This window comes from Cololabis saira, chromosome 3 (assembly GCF_033807715.1).
Source record: "Cololabis saira isolate AMF1-May2022 chromosome 3, fColSai1.1, whole genome shotgun sequence".
Classification (NCBI taxonomy): domain Eukaryota; kingdom Metazoa; phylum Chordata; class Actinopteri; order Beloniformes; family Belonidae; genus Cololabis; species Cololabis saira.
This window is the reverse complement of record NC_084589.1, coordinates 18,445,659-18,460,686: the sequence shown is the minus strand read 5'-3', so window position 1 is coordinate 18,460,686 and position 15,028 is coordinate 18,445,659.

The window sequence follows — 15,028 nt, the reverse complement described above, 5'->3', positions numbered from 1 at the left end:
AGAAAAAAAAATGCAACTAATTGCCTGCTTCATTTACTGCACTTGTACATCATTATGTCCAAGTTTGTATCGGGTGGTTTCTGGTTTTCTGTCCTGCTAATCTTATTCCCACAACAGCTCCTCCAGTATAACTTTACTGTTGGCCACATGATGGGCACCGTCGTTGATCCGGTGCTCTTTTGTGCTGCGATCACTCTTGGTTTCTGAAGGGGGCAGTAGTGCAACATGGCCCGGTGTGGCTGGACCATATCAATCAGCGTTCAGGTCCATAGTGGATCCAGAGAAGTAGAATGTGACAAATGTTTTAATTAAACCCACTGAAGGTTTGCTCACTAGCACAGTGATATAAGTATTATTTAATCCGTCTTAAAATAAAGGGGATTAAAGTACTGGCACCCCTTTAACCCTCTTGCTAAGTGCCCAAATAACATGGTCATCAATCCACACTGCCATCCTGTTTTGTCTTCATATATAATTCTGTAGTGGTGATATTCTGGCACAGATTCAATTTGTAATTTTGCAATAATCTAGCTCTATTCCTGATTAGACAAGACAAACGCATGTATACCTCAACTCGGATGCAGCCATATTAACATGAACTTGAGCCTGCACAGTGGTTGTAGTTGGCCTCCAGCTGCCATTGTGTGGTTTGTGTCTGTATTCAAATGCATATCCATTTGCCGTCCTGGCACCTGCTGGTATCTAAATAGGCGTTTATCCTGCCAGAGTACAAAATCATGTTAGGAACGAGTACTTCACTGAGTTCGATGCCCCCTTATAAATAAGCCAGGGAAGGTTTCTGTAGCTGATTTCTTCCTTTGACCTCGCACCACGGGGACTGAGTATTAGCTTTGTGTGACTTTCTTTCCCCCTCCAAATCAATACAATATAAAAGTGTGAAAATGGGGAAAAGTAAACCAAGAGCCGCCTTTCTTTCTTTCAGATCCCCCAACCATTAAAACCAAGTGTCGTCTAAGAAAGGATCAATAGCTCCGGGCTATCTGTGCCTTTTAGTGTCTTCACAGTTAAAAAGATAGATTGCACGCTGCTCTTTAAGTTGTACACGTGCATCCTCCATCTTGGAAGAAGAATCAGCATGTTGATATCTCTATTGTTTGGGAAAATTGTTGTTTAAACGGCAGTTTGTGACTGCTAGAAAATATAAAATGTCAGTTAATAGTTCAGTGTTGCGCTGCCAAGACACTTTTACTCAAGCTGACACACACTCTTGTAATAAATGTCAGATCTTGGCATTTTCCTCAGAGTGTAATGGATTCTTTTTTTCATGCATTCATACATTTCTGAAGGTTTTTATATTGTCCAGAGGAAAAAAAGTATCTATTTATATTCTTAGTGACTGTCAGAATAGGATTTTTAGTGCAGCTAAGAGGACACAAGAGTCATAATAACTCAGTTAATGAATAGTTTTATGACCACATTTAGGAAAGAGGTAGAATATATTATTTCAATAATGGGAAAAATGTGTTTGCTTCCGTTGACTCTCAACATTCAACTAAATGAAAACACGTAATTCCCAGTGAAGTTCAGAGGAGAAGCTTATGCAGAAAAAAAATGTGAATTAAGGTTCCCAAATGTTACCACAGTCATAATATCCCTTAAAGTATAATTATTTGAACAGACAGGGAAATATTTTTTGTTTTGTTTTACCGCTCAAGAGCTTCCAAACTGCTGTAAGTGGGCACTGAGCAGAGCGAAGATATCTCTCACTTCATGCACTGAGACTGAATGACAGAGCCCGTGACTAATTCTTCTAATTCATAAAGAGGATGTGACACAAAATTGGTTTATTGCTCTAACTTAATTTGTGTCATTACCAACTGAGTTAAAAGGAAAAAAATAGCCCCTTAGCAGCAATTTCTTATTATGGACACAGCTAATATATTTAGTAGGTTAAGTAGAAAATTGAACTTTTAGTTAAAAGGTAATTTGAATTCTGAGAGCTAAATTCTTCCAAAACCTCTCAAAAAGAGCCTTTGTAGATGCTGAAAGTCAAAAATGGAAGGTGGCATTGATGTTTAAATGACTTGAAATAGTTGAAATGTCTGAATATTTGACATGACTGCAAACTATAGTGTTGTTGGCAGAAATGATCGAACACATGCAAAAAATTAAAGCTGACCTGCTTACTTACAAAGGTTTTATTTTGGATGAACATCTAAATTTTGAATATGGTACATCTCTGTTAGCTGAATCTGCAAGTAGGGCACTTGGTGGTGTAATAGGAAAGACTAAAAAGCTGGGCGATTTGGGATATGCTTCCTATTCCAAATTATTTCAGGCGTGCGTCTGTCCTGTTATTGATTATATGGCAGGAGTATGGGGCTTAAAGGAAAACATGAAAGGACAAAGGGTACAGATTAGGGCAATCCGATACTTTTTAGGGGTTCATAAATTCGCGCCCATACTAGCTATAATGGGAGATATGGGATGGGAGCCATGTGAGGTACGTTGGAAAGGTGCTATGTTAGCTTTATGGAACAGAATAGTGAAGATGCCAGAGAATAGAATTGCTAAGAAAATATTAAAATGGGATGTTACAATAAAAGGTGCATGGGCAAGTGAAGTAGAGGGTATATTTATGAGGATTGGCGCATTGCATGCATTTCAGAATGGGAGCGTTGTGAATGTCTTTTGGGCTAAGGAAGCCTTGTTTAATGCTTATCAGATCAAATGGTCACAGGACATACTGTATAAACCAAAATTAAGAATATTTTGTTTGATAAAAAGTTGTTATAGCGGTGAAAAGTATGTTTGTGCCATGTTATCTAAAAGACAACGATCATTATGTGCCCAAATCCGTTGGGGAATCTTGCCTCTGCACCTTGAGACAGGACGTTATCGAGGGGTCCCAGAAGAAGAGAGGATTTGTCCTTACTGTGATATTAATGATATTGAAAATGAGTTCCATTTTTTATTTTACTGTCCTTTGTATCATGAGCTGCGTCAAAAATTATTTGATAGATGTAAGAATCTGGATTTGATGTGGGTAAGTGATGCTGAGAGACTCAAATGGATTTTTGATCATAAACTATTTGCACTTGCTGACTATTTGGAGAAAGCGTGGGATAAACGAAGAAAAGTAACATATATTTAAAAATATCCATTCTGGTTTTTGATTTATTTATTTATTTTTGTTTTTCCGGTGTTCATTGTGCAGCTCCCAATTAAGTGCGTGTGATATTGTGTATTTGATGATTTTCTGTTTCTGGTGTCTTATAATCCCGTAAAGGGATGGGTCTTCGGACATGACACAAAAATAAAAATTCATTCATTCATTCATTCATTCATTCATTCATTCATTCATACAAAGGGCAGAAAAATGTGTCTTACGAAACAAACAAATAACCTGAAAAAGCATCTGTTCATGAAAGATGAAAAGGAAAAGCTAGAGTAAATTCCCTATATTCTGAATGTCAATATGAATTATAAAGTGCAAAATGCAAAAGAAAAGATGGAGATAACTTGATAACTTGTGTGTTTCATCCTTTGGCATGAGAGCTGCTCACAGAGGCGATAACACAGAGGCAGCGCCACTGGGGCCACCAGGGACGGTGGCGCAGCTTTTCCTCACTTTGATCGCGTCATCAAGAGGAATAAAATACAACTACTTCCTGCAGGTTCTGCAGAAGAATCTTTGTCTGGTTCACCTAGAGCAGAAGATGAAAACCAGGGGGGATTTGAAGAGCGGCTTACAGAGATAAATTTAAACTAGAGTTAGCAAGTTCTTCCTCGGGCAGCATGGTGGTGTGATGGTTTGCACTTTCACCTCACAGTGAGAAGCTTTAAATCTCAGGTAAAGCCTTTCTTTGTGGTGTGGATTTGTTGTCTCTGGGTGCAGCAGCTTCCTCCCAAGGTTCAACAATATGTGTTAGGTTGATTAGTAATCCTAAATTTTCTGTAGGAAATGGTTGGTTGTTACTGCTTGTTTATCTGTGAACCTAGTCCGGCTGTCATTCCGGCTTTTGGTAGACTCCACAAAGGAACTGCACAATCCCACCATAGTAATGATCGTTCAATACTACATATAAAATAATTCTCACGTTCCTGAAAGTAAAAATAATACTCTGTTGCCTGTTGTCATGGCATATATTTCAGCAAAGAACCATAGATGTAACCTTTGTTGCAGTCTTTGGTGCAATTTGTTATGATACGATACAACATGATTTATTTAGAGGCCTGTCCAAAATCACAGTACTTTGGTAGTTACATTGTATTTTTGGAGTACACACATTTTGATGTTGTGATTGTAGTTGAAGAGTAAATACTGTGGGATTAAAAGGAGCCAAATTAAAACAAACTCAAAAGTTGAGATAGCTGGAAACTCCAACACTGGTGACTCTGCCAACTCATTCTATTTATAGTGATCTCAATATAAATGGGAGGCTGTTTTTTTGTTTGTTTGTTTTGGTTTTTCCCCCTTATAATGGCAATTACAGCGTGGCTCCAGCTACTCACCAGTGATCTGAAAACTGACAAAAGCAGCTGAGTGGTACAGTTTTCAAGATGTGGATGCTGCACAGTGTGACAGATTGGGTTGATTTTGCTGGCGGAACGGTGAGGATGCAAATAGAAGTGAAAAAGGCACAGGACTTTGAATACTTGGGTATAATTGTGCATTGTTGGGAAAAAAGAAGTACCGGTATGTGAAGATATAATAAGAGAGTAGCAGTTAGAGTTAGAGGAAAGGTTTACTAGACGATAATGAGACCAGCCTTTCTTTGTGGCTTAAAGATGGTGGCAGTGACAAAGAAGCAGGAAGCAGAGCTGAAGGTGGCAGACTTGAAGATGTAAAGATTTATTTGGGAGTGACAGGGACGGCTAGGATTAAAAATTAGCATGCAAGAGGAACAACTTTATACTTTTTAGAGATAAGAGTAAGACATGCAACTGAGACAGTTTGGAGACATAACGACATTAAGAGGAAGGTTTGGGGAATATTGACAGACAGATGCTGGAGATGAATCTCCCAGGCAGCAGGAAAAAAGGGGGAAAAGAAGATCAGGATGAGTGAAGCGGATATGGTGGTCGGTGGGACGGAGGAAGCTAAAGGGAGTATTGGAGTATTAGCATGCTACAAAATACAGTTGTAGTCTTGAGCTTCTCTGCTCTTTTTTGTGGTGGCCTCATTTGATATCCATTAATGGTTTGTTCAGTATACACACCGCTGGAGTTTAACGGCAGGCTCCCTGGAACATCAAGGAACTTTGTTTCCTCCTCAAACTATGCATTTAGATGGTGTTACATTAAGATTGCTATATTTTAGTCCATCAATTAAATGCACATTGGACAGTCTTTTGTTATTCACACTGAAACTATTAAAACCAAATTATCATCTGATTTCTAGTATCTAGTTTCTGCATTTGGAGGATGTAACTCTGATCTATGATCTCCAGCTTCTGGGCCAAGATATCCTCACCCACTCCGCTTACTTTGATTCTGTGCCCACTGACATTAATTTACCTGAGATATCCTTACTACTTCACCTCAAAAGATAAAAGAACAACAAAAACAGATTCATTTTGTATTCTGTCTGGTAAAATACCAACATTTATCGCAGGAGTGGATTGACCAGTGTGACCGGCAGTGGCTGACCTTTTTTTTTTTTATGTAAAGAGTTAGGCCCAGTAGCCCCGCCCACGCATTTTCCCGACCCCCCCGTCCAATCAGCTTTAATGATGGTGGTGGTCCCGGAGCGGGAGCAGGACCTGCTGGGGGTGATAGCAGGTGTGTGTGCTACAGCTACCTAACATGTTGTGGATAAACACTCATTCACTAAATGTTCAGAAATGTTGTCTATGAACTTGACATAATAGGTAACATGTGGTGTAAATCTAGTTCTGAAGTGTTGGAAAATGATATACTATCCTGATTAATTAACCACTATTTTATGGTGGTGTGGTTAGAGCTTGCAAATTTGCCTTTTCACAATTTTTCATAATTACAAGTCAGGTCACCAGAGTTAAACTGTATTAAGTATCAATACACTTTCTTCAAGCCTACTTTCTTTTTTTGAACACTTATCTATGGAAATTTTCAGATTAAATTTCATTAAATAAGAGACAAGGAGACAATGAGCCATTTCACATTATACAGTTATAAGTAATGTACATCAACGGACAGTATCTGCACACGGATTGTGGTGGGCCAGTCTGGACAAAAAATGTCGGGCCTGATTAGTGTAATGTGAGTGTAAAACTCACAATTGTACAACACACACAAACATTCATGTGCTTCGCCCAAAGTTTCTGTGAATAATGAGACCATTTTTATCCAACACCTTTGAGAAATGTCTCTGCTGCAGCGTGAATCAGAGCACAGTTGCATCTGTATTTGCAGATCTTCTATTTTTGACATTTCCTCCTGTAGCTTAGTGGTAGGCGGTGTTCAGCTTTCATTTCATACAGGGACTTGTCAACAGATGTTTAGCTGGGCATGACCTTTATCCACCAGCCTGCTTGTTGAGACGTGCTGCTCAGAAATGCTTCTAAAGGTAACATGCTGCATTCATCTAGCACTGTACTGTATGTGGTTATAGAGCCAACAATATTTCATTTTCAGGAATAAAGCTGTATAAAAAATAAATAAACTAGCATTCTAGCTGTATTATATCAATGCACACAGTAACTGTGTAATTCACAGAAGATAATAAAATATTATGATTTGTGATATTTCCTTGCTTTACAAAGTCACACATTGTAGAAGGACTAAACACGACATGTTTCGATTTGAACTGTATAATGTGATATTTATACGTTGGTTTTTAGGGGCAGAGCTCCGTAGTCTGTAGCCTGTAAAAAGAAAACAAGAAAAAAAGAAAAGAAAAAAAGAAAAGAACTAACAGAAATGTGGGATTTGTTTTTTTCTAAAGAAAGCAGACTATGCAAATGTAGCCTTGGGAGGCTGCATTGAAAGCTGTAACTGTTGTCTCAGGATAACTCAGAGATGGAGGACTACTAAAATAATGATCACATATATTAAAATGAGAAATGATTACAGTTGGTACATTCAAATTAGATTACAATGTTTAATAGTGGGGATGACAGAAAGGGTCGTCTTGGAACTTAATACAGGTCAGTGAATCCCTTTAAGTCCCAGCACGGCACAGCACCACTGGTAAACGTTTGTAGATGCTTTAACCTGAACCCTATCCTGCAGAGGGGACAAGAATTATTGAGACTTAGCTCAAAAAACTGTAATTTTTCTCAGACCCGTGCTGAGACAGTGAAGCATGATCTGAAGAAGACACTTACACAGCGGGTCTGAGGTCCTGCAGGGTGATCAAAACATACGGTTTTCCAAGATGATATTTCCAAGATGATATTAGCACGGTGAAAGAGAGATTTGGACACATCACACATCACCTGCTACATTTATGCAAAAACACTTAATTGGATGTCAAGAGTGTCTGCAAGTAGGGGGAGGATACAGATCTAATTTTTATAGTGACGTTGTGATAATCTCTGTTTTTGCCACTTCATTTTCAGTTTGGTGCCAGTGCGCGCACGTTATCAAAGGCTGCAGTTCATGGCAGCTGAATGAAACATGCCAAAAACGGCCTCTGCAATATTTAGACGGCAAAGTTCACTATGAAAAAAAAATAAAGATATTCTACATGTTGAGAATCTGGAAACACATCATGTTCAAGGTCAACTGAGACTCAATTAAATATACAAGTAAATTATTTATTTCACATATAATTATGAAATGGGGAAGTAACAGTCTGAGATAAGGTTTAGGTTCAATCAACCTTTATTTAAATAACAGAATGTCTTGACAAAGGTTGTAAGCAATTTGGGTGTAATAAATGATGACAAGTTATCCTTCAGATCATGTTGGACATGTCTCTTGGTCACTTTGCACTTTGTGACTGGTGTTTAATCAACCAGAAAGGACACATGTCGATGACTGTTGAATCCACTGGCTACCCACAGCTGCCAGAACCAAATTGAATTTCCTAATGCTGGCCTACGTAGAGACAGCTGGGTCTGCACACAGCTATTCTGTTCAAACTGTTCTCCCTTGTGGTTCCACAGTGATGGAACCAGCAACCGAATGCTTCCAGAGCACTTCACTGTTGTAAGTCGCTGTGGATAAAAGCATCAGAAACAACTATATGTAAATTGAATATATTCCCATTTACATAACAAGAAATAATTTAAAGTCATGCTGCCATTTCCTTGTATTATGTCCCCTTTAAATAACAGCATAGTGAATAAAATCATAGCATGATGGTGTGCTATTCAACACTATTTCCCTCACAGCTAGAAGGTGCTGGTTTGAAACTTGTTGAGGTGTTTATTTTCCCCCCCTGTGCCTGCATGGGTTTTCTCCACATATCCACCACCACTTCCTGCAGTCTGAAGGTAATATATGAGTGTAAATTAGCATACCGCTGGGGTGAGTGAGAACTGGCATGATTGTTTTGTCACCGTGTGACCCAGTGATGGACTGCAAACCTGTCCAAGGTGTATGCCATCTTTGCCTGGCGACAGCTAAGATAGACTCCAGCAGACCCCTTAGATCTTACACAGGACTGGAGCCGGTGAGGAAAATGAATGGGTATATGATGTCACAGAAAATGAGATTGACAATACAATAAAAACACAAATTTTGGTTCTTATTTATTCCAGGGGAAAGATTAAAGAAATACTTCATAGGCTTTAATGGTCTCTCAGTCCTGATGTACCAAATACAGCAAATCAAGATGATTACAGTGTGAAGTAGAAACTGCATGAAATAAAATTTCATAACAACATCTGCGTTAAGATGTAAGGTGACACGTAATCTCTGCATTAGAGAATTAATTTTCCTTGGCAAAGATCAAGATCCTCCTCAAGTATCACTATAAAAAGGTTCTTATGACAGCTATTTGCATCTTTTAATTGCTCAATTTTCAGACCAGCCCATCTCATTAACAGGCAGCGGATCAAAAATTTCAAATAAATGTATGGAGACGGGTGACATAAGAGAGCAGCTTTTACAGCGAGTGTGTGTGTGTGTGTGTGTGTGTGTGTGTGTGTGTGTGTGTGTGTGTGTGTGTGTGTGTGTATTTTTTTTATGTGTGTGAGTCATCAGAGATTCCTATATCATCTGTCACAAACTATCACTCCTAAGAGTTATGTATTATGACCACAGTCGTATCTTAATTGGAGGTTTTATTTCAGACACATTTTCTCTGACTGTTTTTAAAGAGGACTAGCTGGATGGGAAAAAAAAGCTATAAAAGCAGTTGATTCACCTAAACTTGTTCCTCCATGTTACCTTGTGTCTGAAGCGTGAAGGCTGGTTTTATTCTTTAATGACACCTCAGACTGGCTGACACGTGTCTCGCTATAAAACAGGCAGCGGTGCCACCTTTAATGAGTCTATAATTACAGATATTTTACGTGAACACATCCTGGTTTGCTCGCCAGACAGCAGCCTGCACCAGGCTATTTGAAGACATGTCATAATGTGTGTGAATGTGTTAACTTATGTCACACTCAGTGTTTGGCTGTAGTCCATGTGGCATTTGAAGATGTTTAATTCAATTTATTCCACTTTAATTTTGCAGCTTCTTTAAACATTTCTTTAAAAGGTTACACCGACAGACCTATATGCTTAATGTGAGTACATTTTGCTGTTGTTTGAAAGAGTGCAAATTAACTTGCTTTACCCACAGTGTTCCTGTAGAAATGCCAATTTAAAGACCCAGCATTAATAAAGAAAGATTTAGTGGTTCGTCCTTTTAATTTCACCTGTACTTTCTCAACCTCCTATGATGTTTTTATTATGAACCATCTTGATTATTGCTACCAGCTGATAAAAAAATCCTTATGTGATTATTATATTGTATCATTATTCAGTGTTTTTCCACAGATTTCCCAAAGATAACTCGTTAAATCATAAAAAGATCCTACAGCTCGGCTTCTAAGACTTCCATAATCTGACTTCAGAAATACTTCCAAGCTCTCCTCTGTGTTGTCAGGTAACAAAGAAATAATGTTTCATCATGATTAGTAGAAATGATTTTCCAGTTAGATGGCCATGTCCTGTGCCTTCATTTACAACAGCACAAAGATGCACTGACCTCTCTTGGCATTGTTGGCTCTGGGCAACACAATGTTCAACTGTTCAACTCATCTTTGGAGTTGTCTAGTGCCTCCACAGGACATCAGTCAACCATGAAAGACAGAGAAAAAAAACATAACAGAAAAACCTTGCAGCACTGCATTAGAGTCCACCGGCCTGAGCTTAGATGGGCAGAATAATGGCTTCTTTTGTTTTGTTTGCATTGGTCAGAGCGGTGTCCAGCTACAGAAAGCTGATAAGAACGAAGGTTTGCACAAAGAGATCTGAGTCCTATACAACCGAGCAGAGCTCTCCTCACTAAGTTGTCATCATTCAAGTTTATTCTCAGTGCCAAGGACATGTGGACAATGGTGTTTAGAGGCTTAACACAATGACTTTACAGAGTGTTTGTTCTTTTGTGTGCTCTGTTTAATATACCGATTTGGAGGTCATTCTTTCTTGATGCCTATTAATGTCAAAATGACATCCAAATGTAGGATGAAAAAATAAAAACTGTTCAATTATGTTTTTGATCTTTCATATTCTCTCTAATCCCTGGTTATCATTCAGCAGATAAAAGCCCTTCACTGCTGCAAAAGAATTGGTTCAAAGTGAATGACAGGAACACAGGTACACCTGAAATGTGCTGTTACTGTCACACTCATCTTCAAAAAAAACCCCCAAAAAAATCGAATTAATTATCGCAATTATCTACTATTCTATTTTCTTCTTGGAATGAAATACACCACTGTATTGCCACCACCTGTGAAATGTGGACAACACCAAGTCCAAAGAAATGTTGTTCCTGGTCTAAGACTTATCAAAGCAGTCACCATAGATGGCTGAGATATCATTGGCTCTTTTTATGACTATATATAATGTCAGAGGTGACAGTACGGTAGTGTCTCATCTGCAGTTCTCACACTTGCTGCCAGTAGGGTTGGCGTCATACAACGGTGTCCTTTTTTCTTAAGTCTCTGACTTTCTCCCCAACTGAATCTGGCATCTCGCTTTTCAAATCTGAACAGTATCTCTTAAAACAGACCCACGTGGTAGTCTATACTTAGAACTGCCTAACACATCCCCGAGCTCCTTGGCAAAGCTCCAGCAGTTAAAACGTAGCTGCAGGCAAGGCAGATTCCATAGACCGATTTGGCACAAAACCAAGATCGCCTTCACTTTCTCAAATCCAAATGTGAGAGGTGATTGTTTTATAACACTGATTAAAAGTTTAACAAAACTGTTGTTGTTGTCCCTTCCTTTCTGAGCCCAGATCTGTTCTCAGAGATGCTTTCTCCTCGTGATATCAATATGAAACCTTTTCACCAGCATTAAACTTCCTTTTTATGAAGACATCATTGAACTGTCTTTTATATACTTGGAGACATTGTACTTTAAATGTTGGTACAGTGAATGCTGGATGCTGTTTTTTCTTCTATCTATTCTTTCAATTTTCAAACATTGTTTTGTGGTTGCATAACAAATAGACACATATGGGGAACATTTTTAACTGAGAAAAAGGGATTCACGTTTAGTCTATTGGCTTACTTTCCCCTGGGTAGCAGATCTCCAGAATTATTTAAAACCAATCAGAAATTCACATAATATCTTAGCTTAAAGATCGTTATTGATATGTCGTTTTTATAGCTCAAGTCTATATTTAAATCTAAAGGGAACAACTACAGAATGGAAACCCCTTCACAGAAAAAAACATCCTTACAACTTATTCAAAATTGCAATTCAAATTGCCTACAGGATAATTCAATGCAATGTAATTCAGCAGGCAATGATATAATTTATTGTATCCTATGTCTAACGTCTCTACTGGGAAGTACGCACACGTAAGAAATGTTTCTCTTTTCAAGTGAGGAAAATATTTCAGCCAGAAGCATGTAAGTCTTTCTCTCGTGTCTCCACCCTGCATGATCACGTTTTGATGAAAACTGAATTGTATATATGCTCCAGATACTAGAACTGCCTCATAAAAATAACGCCGATACAGGATCAGGATAACATCAAGAAGACACAAGCTGCAATTGTGAACTATACTATATTTGTAATCTGTGTTTTTTTGTATGCACTGAAATGATTTCATATCTTAATTAAACACTTGACATTCAACATGATATAAATCTTTACATTAACTTTCTTCCATCTATTTTCAGTCCAACTTGGTGACTATGTGTTTGTTGGTTGGGGTGGGTGGTGGGGAGTTCATGAGGAAATGCCAATGTTGTATTTTAATAAATTGCTGAGGTGTTTTCTTATGTTCAAAGTAAATACATAGTGCAAAATAAATACAAACCGGATCCCCTCCGGCCCCTGGCTGCGCTTAGAAATCCTGTCCATAAAAATTATGAACAGGACCGGTGACAAAGGGCAGCCCTGCCGGAGTCCAACATGCACCGGGAACAAGTCTGATCTACTGCCGGCAATGCAAACCAGACTCCTGCTCCGATCATACAGCCCTTAATAGAGGGCCCCGGACTCCATACTCACTGAGCGCCCCACACAGAATGGCACGAGGGAAACGTGTTCCCGGTCAATGTCAGGCCATGGAGGAAATCCATATCAAAATCTATATACTTTGGATTCTTTCACAAGTTTTATCTCTACTTTTAATACTGTTGATTGATGGGACCAGTTAAAGTCCTGGAAATGTGCACTAACATTGTAAATAATTCTTCAATCCCATGATGTACACAGTATCTGGTTCAATGTTAATACTGGAACTCAAGACAAGGAACAATGTGGTTGTACATATCTAAAACAGGTGTTTTTCATATTAAATTTTTGTAGATATTTAGAATGTTCATTACCTATATAAAATCAAATCAAACTTTATTTATATAGCACTTTTCATACTTGATAGCGCAAAGTTCAGGTTATTGTAAATTTAATTGTGAAGTCATTAAAATCCAAAACATATGACTAAACATATGTTATTTCTTTTCTGGGACAAGTCATGTTTTGAATACATGTAATTATTATATAGATCATTTTTCATCCAAAACTGATAAAGTATGTCCATGTGCCTGGTGACATGTGCTCCATGTCACTGGTGGCCAGTGACATACTGTAAGAGCAGAGATGTTGTCCAACTCTGCAGCAGGTGACCGAGAAGTAATACGAGGATATCCATGGAGGCTTTCGGTCCTTGTCAGGCCAGGTTTTCTCAGAAAAGTTTTCCAACTAACTATACACCCCCACATTGTTTGTTGGACTCCACCTAGACAGCTTGTGGTTGATGGATGAAAGGAGGCTTAATGAGTCAGTGCTGGTCCAGCAGGCGTCCAGGGAATACAATATTGGTTTTGTCAAAACCCCACACCAGTGCATTATCAATCTCAATGACCTCCAAAGCCCTTGATCAGGCATCATTAGCGCTGACGTGAAGAATAATTTTACTGTATTTCTGGTTGTCATTAGCCAGCAATCTCGAACAAGACATTGGTGCCAGAGGCAGAGGCATTGTTAGATGCCAACCTTTTTTCAAACCAATAATTTAAAAATGTATGTGTGTGTGTGGGGTGGGGGTTGTGTCCCTTTCCCATACACTGGTTGCGACACCTAGGCAGCAGGTATATTATTTAGTAAGGAAGAATTATTGGAAACATGGAGAGGTCAAAGTAAACCAAAGTCCCTAATCCCTTGGAAAAACTCCAGCATTTGAAAAGAAGCTGAAGGCAATGCAAATTTCACAGCGTTAGTTGGCAAAAGAATAACTTCAGTCAAGTTTAAAGGGCTTGCAGAAAAATTGGCAACAGATTCACCAAGCTCTGCAATCTTTTATTTATTTAAATTGGCAATCTAACCATTCACAACAGCACATGTGGAGCTGCTTCATTGGCAATTCATATTCAGGGAACAAAGTGAATACACCTACACCACCCATCAGCCTATGGCCAAAGAAGTGAGAGGATCAGAGAATTTGGAAAGAAGAGGAATGAAGAAAAAGAAAAAGAAGATGGCTTCAGAAGTTGACATTGTGGAGGCATTAGCAATAGAGGAGGAAAATGAAAAAAAGATGGTGGCATGACTGGAAAATATTATAAAGGGCAGTAGATAAGAGCCATTTCCTTTTCCATAATATAGCTGGAGAGGAAAGAAGTTTAAAGATCTTATTGTAGCTTTTCCTGCACTGTCAAGGGACATCTATGATGGACATTTTTTCCTATAAATTTCCCTCATTTCAATTTCACTCATGTCTGTGTTGGGGTTCATCTCACTTCAAAGTGTATCGTGCTCAGATTATGAGAGGAACTGAATAAACAAGGATAACAAGGCTTTATTTTATTAATGTATCTATTTATCACACAAAAACTCAGACTGGAGAATTTGCAGAAGTTATTGTTTTGGCTTGGAAGTGTATTGCATGGCTAAAACATGAGAGGTTATGACCATATCTTCTCCTCTTTCATGATATATGAAGGATTTTAGCCTGTCCCTTCAGGCAAACGTTGTTTACACACAGATTCATGCTTTTGGTATTTTTGCCCATGCAGGTGCAAGTAAAAATATACCCTAAGTTCATTTGGAATCAGCAGTCCTGTCAGCCAGGATCCAAAGCATCAGTGATGCTTTTAGCCAATTGATTATACATAATTCCTTTAAATACAGCAATCAATTTACCCAGGGAAGCATTAAGATTAAATTTTTTATGAGGAGCTCTTAGTCCAGTGGGGTAAACAGCAACTGTATTCACACAGATAATTATTTCAGTGTAATTTCAGTGTCAGTGATGTTGTGCAACAAAAGAGAGTGTTTATTTAGTTATTAAAGGGTTATTAATAATTATCTGATGACAGTTATTAATAAGGTAAATAAATTATCTACATGAATAAATCAAAACGGGGCACTGCCTGAATATTAGGAATTAATAACTAAACCGCAGAATCAGCCTCAAAATAACTGTCATTCTTTATTTACGAGCCTGTGACCAGGGGGGGCGCTAGAG